Here is an 8,987-nt window from a genome sequence, read left to right as displayed (position 1 = left end):
AGTCTAGTCTATAGTCTAGTCTAGTCTATAGTCCTAGTCTATAGTCTAGTCTATAGTCTAGTCTATAGTCTAGTCTATAGTCTAGTCTATAGTCTAGTCTATAGTCTAGTCTAGTCTAGTCTAGTCTAGTCTAGGTCTAGTCTAGTCTAGTCTAGTCTAGTCTAGTCTAGAGTCTAGTCCCTAGTCTTAGTCTAGTCTAGTCTAGTCTAGTCTATAGTCTAGTCTAGTCTATAGTCTAGTCTAGTCTATAGTCTAGTCTATAGCTAGTCTATAGTATAGTCTATAGTCTAGTCTAGTCTATAGTCTAGTCTATAGTCTAGTCTATAGTCTAGTCTATAGTCTAGTCTATAGTCTAGTCTATAGTCCTAGTCTATAGTCTAGTCTATAGTCTAGTCTATAGTCTAGTCTATAGTCTAGTCATAGTCTAGTCTATAGTCGTCTAGTCTATAGTCTAGTCTATAGTCTAGTCTATAGTCTAGTCTATAGTCTAGTCTAGTCTAGTATAGTCTAGTCTAAGTCTAGTCTATAGTCTAGTCTAGTCTAGTCTAGTCTATCTATAGTCTAGTCTATAGTCTAGTCTATAGTCTAGTCTATAGTCTAGTCTATAGTCTAGTCTATAGTCTAGTTTTTCGGAAAGATCATGAACTTTATTGTCGTAATATGTATGTCACTTATTATAGACTGTTCCCATTAGGCTTACTACATATTCACTACTTATAAACTAATCCAGAAGGAGTAGATTAACTTAGAAGAAATAAGACTTCGGCATCAATGTAGGACTTCGGACTAGAAAATTTATAGTTATAAAAATACTAATAATAAAAACCTAAAGCGCTAGTCATTTTCGCCAACCAAATTTAACCCTCACAACTGCAATACAAGATAAGTCCATCTGTCGATCGTTCTACAATTCTCGTTTCAGAAGGATTAGCTCATTGATGTGGGGAGAGATGAGGAATGGGTGATTCTCAAGACAGTTTTTTAATATGTACTACTTATATGAATATTATTTTTGAAAATTTGTCTAAGAAATTATTGCACAATCCCCGTCTCTTAGATCACTTAATGGTGTTGTCGTTTTTGAAAAGACCTTTTCAATGGTTCACCAGCCAAACAAATAACACTTATTTACATTGTTTCAATGCTAGTATTTCAACCTCCACCCCCCTTTTTCGGAGTTATTATCAAAAACAAAAGTTTTTGTGGTTCGTTGAAATTCCCACACATGGCCGTTATTTATTTTCACGCGCTTATAGAGAAAATATTTACATGGAAATTTTAATTGAGTGTATACTGGGTATTCCAAATACAAGTAAACATGAATTACACAGACCAACCAATTTCTAAACCAGAGATCAAAGCATACTTTTGAAAGGAATTGTGCTGTATTGAATTCATTACATCAAGGCCTCAAAATTTCCCCATCACATAAAGTTTGGAGATATCGTGCTCTTAAAAACCGAAATCCCACTGTTTTTGAGACGTTATTACAGCTCAAAGATATCTTTAACATCGGTTAAACCTTTAATTTAAAGTCGACTGATTAGTAATTTTTCCAATCTTTATAACAAGTTAGCTGGCCTGTGTTATTAATTTTGGAGATATCGTGCCTTAAAATCGAAAACACCCTGTTTTTGAGACGTTATAACAACTCAAAGACATCTTTACTTATAAAAGAAGATATAAAATCGGTTAAATCTTTAATTTAAAGTCGACTGATTGGACAATATTGGTAATTGGTATTGGTACCGATAGTTGTCTACATACATCCTCCTATCAACATAAATTAAACTGCTACAAGGTCACAAAAGGATGTTAATTTTCGAGAGCATTTTAAATTAATGAACTATAGTTTTAATTTCAACAACATGCATTTTGGGGGGTCACCTTAATGTAAGGTATTTGTGCTAGTCACACTTTATTAAAATCATATATTTAGATAAAAATATACAATTAACATTTTAATTAAACTTTATAGACATACATATGTAGGTACATAGCATTACTTACATTTCTCAAATGTTTAAATGATTTATAAGTTTATACATGTACGTGTTGATGTCCTGTAGTGTCCTTAAGTTCAACATGTATCTCAAATTCTGACAACTATAAACAAACAAAATCTTCATATTCATAAAATATTTGTTTAATTATTCCAACTGCATACCGTTTTTATTTCCAATTCACAACAATTCACATTGACATTTAGTTGTACGAAACAACTGTTGTCCAATTGTTCCCCACTGAGCACTTTCTCTACTTGTGTTCATTAATATGTTCGCTATGATTTTCTAGCAAACTGCGATAACATGTTTTATTTTTTGATTTACGCTAAATATTTAAGTGTTAATATGGATCCTTTTGTGTTGCAAGCAATTTAGTTTGTTTGCAAATTTTAACACACATTCTTTTTTTAAAGGGGGAATATGAAACAGGGATTTTAGTGTTATATGAAATGGTACTTTTTCTGGTACAATTAAATAAAGAAAACTTTATATTCGCTCTTTTCTCACCTCCTTAGTTTACATATTCTGTATTATTCGCCTCCGGATCATATACGTCATTTTTTACGTTCAACGAATTGGAAACTAGAGATCCTGATCTTTATCACTGTATATTAGGACGAATTGTACTACCTTTTATTACTGCATCTTCAAAAGATCTAGGGCTCATGGATTCGTTCTGAATTCCTTTTACTTTAGACGATTTATTGTGCATTGTTGGTCGAGATCAAAAGCTCCCGAATTCCTCTTCACTTTGGTACAGTTAAACCGATTTCTAAATTGACTTAACCGATTATTTTGTACACATTTTGTCTCAAATATGTCCAAAACAGAGCTTTTCAAACTTAAGGACACGATATCTTGAAAACCTCAGTCCATTAGAAAGGCATGTTTAGGACACTAAATCTCCACTTTTTTCAAATTTCACCAGTGGATTCAAATTATGTTGCTGCTTCACGGGTATGAAGCAAAACCTTAAAAAATAACCTTTGACCCAGCTTACCGATTATTGACCCCAGGACAAACATTTTGAGAAGCGGTATTTTAGAATTAATCAAGTTTTTTTCGGTGGAAACATCAATACCATATTTATCATCTATAACAACGGGACCCTAATGTACACAAAAATCCTAACACCCTTGAAAATGCACAAAAATTGCAGCCTATATTTCGGTGTTTGAAATTCAAATGCATTCATATTGAACAAACACAAAGTTCTAATTAGTATGCATCGCACAGACTGGCTTTTTGGTGAATACGTGGCCTGATGCTTAAAGCAACCAACATTGTTTGTATGTTTATTTTGAAAATAACTGCGAGAATAGAATTTCTGTAATCACCCGACAGCTCGAGTAATTAATTTCGCATTGATAAGTGTGTTTTGAACACATAGAATCTAGAATACTAGTTATCCGCTAACGTACAAACAAAAGATTAAACTAAACGATTTGACTACACAGTTGATTGCAAAGGCTTAATTTAGATGTAATATTGAACTTTTTATTATCAAATGTGCCATATATTTATTTGAAGGAAACCAATTAGATTGCTGAACATATTCAGTTTATAAATTGAATTATCTGAAACAACATAATAGTCATAAACATCAATATTAACTATCTAACTAACTAACTAACTAACAACTAACTAACTAACTAACTAACTAACTAACTAACTAACTAACTACTAACTAACTAACTAACTAACTAACTAACTAACTAACTAACTAACTAACTAACTAACTAACTAACTAACTAACTAACTAACTAACTAACTAACTAACTAACTAACTAACTAACTAACTAACTAACTAACTAACTACTAACTAACTAACTAACTAACTAATAACTAACTAACTAACTAACTAAGTAACTACTAACTAACTAACTAAGACTAACTAACTAACTAACTAACTACTACTAACTACTAACTAACTAACTAACTAACTAACTAACTAACTAACTAACTAACTAACTAACTAACTACTAACTAACTAACTAACTAACTAACTAACTAACTAACTAACTAACTAACTAACTAACTAACTAACTAACTAACTAACTAACTAACTAACTAACTAACTAACTAACTAACTAACTAACTAACTAACTAACTACTAACTAACTAACTAACTACTAACTAACTAACTAACTACTAACTAACTAACTAACTACTAACTAACTAACTAACTAACTAACTAACTAACTAACTAACTAACTAACTAACTAACTAACTAACTAACTAACTAACTAACTAACTAACTAACTAACTAACTAACTAACTAACTAACTAACTAACTAACTAACTAACTAACTAACTAACTAACTAACTAACTAACTAACTAACTAACTAACTAACTAACTAACTAACTAACTAACTACTAACTAACTAACTAACTAACTAACTAACTAACTAACTAACTAACTAACTAACTAACTAACTAACTAACTAACTAACTAACTAACTAACTAACTAACTAACTAACTAACTAACTACTAACTAACTAACTAACTAACTAACTAACTAACTAACTAACTAACTAACTAACTAACTAACTAACTAACTAACTAACTAACTAACTAACTAACTAACTAACTAACTAACTAACTAACTAACTAACTAACTAACTAACTAACTAACTAACTAACTAACTAACTAACTAACTAACTAACTAACTAACTAACTAACTAACTAACTAACTAACTAACTAACTAACTAACTAACTAACTAACTAACTAACTAACTAACTAACTAACTACTAACTAACTAACTAACTAACTAACTAACTAACTAACTAACTAACTAACTAACTAACTAACTAACTAACTAACTAACTAACTAACTAACTAACTAACTAACTAACTAACTAACTAACTAACTAACTAACTAACTACTAACTAACTAACTAACTAACTAACTAACTAACTAACTAACTAACTAACTAACTAACTAACTAACTAACTAACTAACTAACTAACTAACTAACTAACTACTAACTAACTAACTAACTAACTAACTAACTAACTAACTAACTAACTAACTAACTAACTAACTACTAACTAACTAACTAACTAACTAACTAACTAACTAACTAACTAACTAACTAACTAACTAACTAACTACTAACTAACTAACTAACTAACTAACTAACTAACTAACTAACTACTAACTAACTAACTAACTAACTAACTAACTAACTAACTACTAACTAACTAACTAACTAACTAACTAACTAACTAACTAACTAACTAACTAACTAACTAACTACTAACTAACTAACTAACTAACTACTAACTAACTAACTAACTAACTAACTACTAACTAACTAACTAACTAACTAACTAACTAACTAACTAACTAACTAACTAACTAACTAACTAACTAACTAACTAACTAACTAACTAACTAACTAACTAACTAACTAACTAACTAACTAACTAACTAACTAACTACTAACTAACTAACTAACTAACTAACTAACTAACTAACTAACTAACTAACTAACTAACTAACTAACTAACTAACTAACTAACTACTAACTAACTAACTAACTAACTAACTAACTAACTAACTAACTAACTAACTAACTAACTACTAACTAACTAACTAACTAACTAACTAACTAACTAACTAACTAACTAACTAACTAACTAACTAACTAACTAACTAACTAACTAACTAACTAACTAACTAACTAACTAACTAACTAACTAACTAACTACTAACTAACTAACTAACTAACTAACTAACTAACTAACTAACTAACTAACTAACTAACTAACTAACTAACTAACTAACTAACTAACTAACTAACTAACTAACTAACTAACTAACTAACTAACTAACTAACTAACTAACTACTAACTAACTAACTAACTAACTAACTAACTAACTAACTAACTAACTAACTAACTAACTAACGAACTAACTAACTAACTAACTAACTAACTAACTAACTAACTAAACTAACTAACTAACTACTAACTAACTAACTAACTAACTAACTAACTAACTAACTAACTAACTAACTAACTAACTAACTAACTAACTAACTAACTAACTAACTACTAACTAACTAACTAACTAACTAACTAACTAACTAACTAACTAACTAACTAACTAACTAACTAACTAACTAACTAACTAACTAACTAACTAACTAACTAACTAACTAACTAACTAACTAACTAACTAACTAACTAACTAACTAACTAACTAACTAACTAACTAACTAACTAACTACTAACTAACTAACTAACTACTAACTAACTAACTAACTAACTAACTAACTAACTAACTAACTAACTACTAACTAACTAACTAACTAACTAACTAACTAACTAACTAACTAACTAACTAACTAACTAACTAACTAACTAACTAACTAACTAACTAACTACTAACTAACTAACTAACTACTAACTAACTAACTAACTAACTAACTAACTAACTAACTAACTAACTAACTAACTAACTAACTAACTAACTAACTAACTAACTAACTAACTAACTAACTAACTAACTAACTAACTAACTAACTAACTAACTAACTAACTAACTAACTAACTAACTAACTAACTAACTAACTAACTAACTAACTAACTAACTAACTAACTAACTAACTAACTAACTAACTAACTAACTAACTAACTAACTAACTAACTAACTAACTAACTAACTAACTAACTAACTAACTAACTACTAACTAACTAACTAACTAACTACTAACTAACTAACTAACTAACTAACTAACTAACTAACTAACTAACTAACTAACTAACTAACTAACTAACTAACTAACTAACTAACTAACTAACTAACTAACTAACTAACTAACTACTAACGAACTAACTAACTAACTACTAACTAACTAACTAACTAACTAACTAACTAACTACTAACAACTAACTAACTAACTAACTAACTAACTAACTAACTAACTAACTAACTAACTAACTAACTACTACTAACTAACTAACTGACTAACTAACTAACTAACTAACTAACTAACTAACTAACTAACTAACTACTGACTAACTAACTACTAACTACCTAACTAACTAACTAACTAAGTATAACTACTAACTAACTAACTAACTAACTACTAACTAACTAACTACTAACTAACTAACTGACTAACTAACTGACTAACTAACTAAATAATTAACTAACTAACTAACTAACTAACTAACTAACTGACTAACTACTAACTAACTAAATAATTAACTAACTAAATAATTAACTAACTAACTAACTAACTAACTAACTAACTAACTACTAACTAACTAACTAACTAACTAACTAACTAACTAACTAACTAACTACTAACTAACTAACTAACTAACTAACTAACTAACTAACTAACTAACTAACTAACTAACTAACTAACTAACTAACTACTAACTAACTAACTACTAACTAACTAACTAACTAACTAACTAACTAACTAACTAACTACTAACTAACTGACTAACTAACTAACTAACTAACTACTAACTAACTAACTAACTAACTAACTAACTACTAACTAACTAACTACTAACTACTAACTAATTAACTAACTAACTAACTAACTAACTAACTAAATAACTAACTAACTAACTAACTAACTAACTAACTAACTGACTAACTAACTAACTAACTACCTAACTAACTAACTAACTAAGTAACTAACTAACTAACTAACTAACTAACTAACTAACTAACTAACTAACTGACTAACTAACTGACTAACTAACTAAATAATTAACTAACTAACTAACTAACTAACTAACTAACTGACTAACTAACTAACTAACTATAATTAACTAACTAAATAATTAACTAACTAACTAACTAACTAACTAACTAACTAACTAACTAACTAACTAACTAACTAAACTAACTAACTAACTAACTAACTAACTAACTAACTAACTAACTAACTAACTAACTAACTAACTAACTAACTAACTAACTAACTAACTAACTAACTAACTAACTAACTAACTAACTAACTAACTAACTAACTAACTAACTAACTAACTAACTAACTAATTAACTAACTAACTAACTAACTAACTAACTAACTAAATAACTAACTAACTAACTAACTAACTAACTGACTAACTAACTGACTAACTAACTAAATAATTAACTAACTAACTAACTAACTGACACTTTGAAGTTAAACCACGCCACGAGGTTGATACTGACATTGCGTAACATGACATTTATACAATGTGATGACGTTACAGCTTTCCTCCAATTCAGACCCGAATAACAACTGCACTGATATATGTATTAAGATTAATATATACATCTTGATATAATATAATTCAGCCTTAATGTAGGGCTTGGTCATAACCGATTATACTTTCCCAATTATCTCCTTGTGTGTGTTGATGTTTATGTGGTTATATTGAATCGAATTAAACATTTTGCCATAATTGTTTGTCAATGAATTTTGTGGTTTAACTAAACAGTAATAGATTTATTCCTGTATATAGGTCATGTCATTTTGTTCACAATTCCTCATAATTTATTAATGATGTTTGTTCTTCATATCCAACGATTTTCATACTGGAATTCATGCCTTTAAATGCTTAAACATTGATGTGAAATTGCATTACGTTGAGTGTCAATTGTAACATAGATTGATTAGTGACCACAGAATTGAGGTATTGAGTTTAATTTAGCACTTTCGATTGTACATAAAATGATTTAATTGTGTTTTATGTGAAAAGGTGATTTTTAGGAACAGATTTGAATTATGAGATATATTTCAAAAAATATCGCTTAATTACTACAAGACTGGCATAATCTAAAATTCGGGATTTTTGAACTGCGGATTACGAAACGTGCGTAATACTAAAGTCGTTGATATAGATTTATTAAAGTTCAAATATACAGTGTCTCTCATAAGTATTCGAATTTAGGTGAACTATGAAAAGAAACCAAATTTAATAATATATTTTGTGTGCAAAAAAAAATAAATTAATTTGT

This window comes from Lucilia sericata, unplaced genomic scaffold, assembly GCF_015586225.1.
Source record: "Lucilia sericata isolate MDLA Ls3-8-SP2 unplaced genomic scaffold, ASM1558622v1 Contig000467F_arrow, whole genome shotgun sequence".
Lineage (NCBI taxonomy): Eukaryota > Metazoa > Arthropoda > Insecta > Diptera > Calliphoridae > Lucilia > Lucilia sericata.
Note: the sequence above shows the minus strand (reverse complement) of the source record.